This window comes from Phalaenopsis equestris, unplaced genomic scaffold, assembly GCF_001263595.1.
Source record: "Phalaenopsis equestris unplaced genomic scaffold, ASM126359v1 Scaffold219108, whole genome shotgun sequence".
In the NCBI taxonomy this organism is placed as follows: domain Eukaryota; kingdom Viridiplantae; phylum Streptophyta; class Magnoliopsida; order Asparagales; family Orchidaceae; genus Phalaenopsis; species Phalaenopsis equestris.
Window position 1 is genome coordinate 9,931 of NW_018237501.1, and position 335 is coordinate 10,265.

A 335-nucleotide genomic window follows, 5' to 3' on the forward strand; every position below is an offset into this window, starting at 1 on the left:
GTTCCCATGCTTGTTGTCACTTATCATTCCTGTTTGGATAAAATTTCCTGGATTAAAATTACATATGTTCAACTTGAAAATTCTCTACTCTTTAGCAACTGCTTACGGTAAACCTCTCAAGATTGATAGTCCTACATTTGCTGTCACCGGACCCTCTATGGGTTGTGTGTTTGTTAAGAGAGATATCGCTCAACTAGTCCCGGATGAGGTATGGATTGACACCAGTCATAACGGGTATTGACAAAAAGTTAAAATAAAACTACACCCTCCTTATTGCTCTCATTGTAGTATGTTTGGTCATAGTTCTACTATTTGCTATCGCTTGCATCATCATC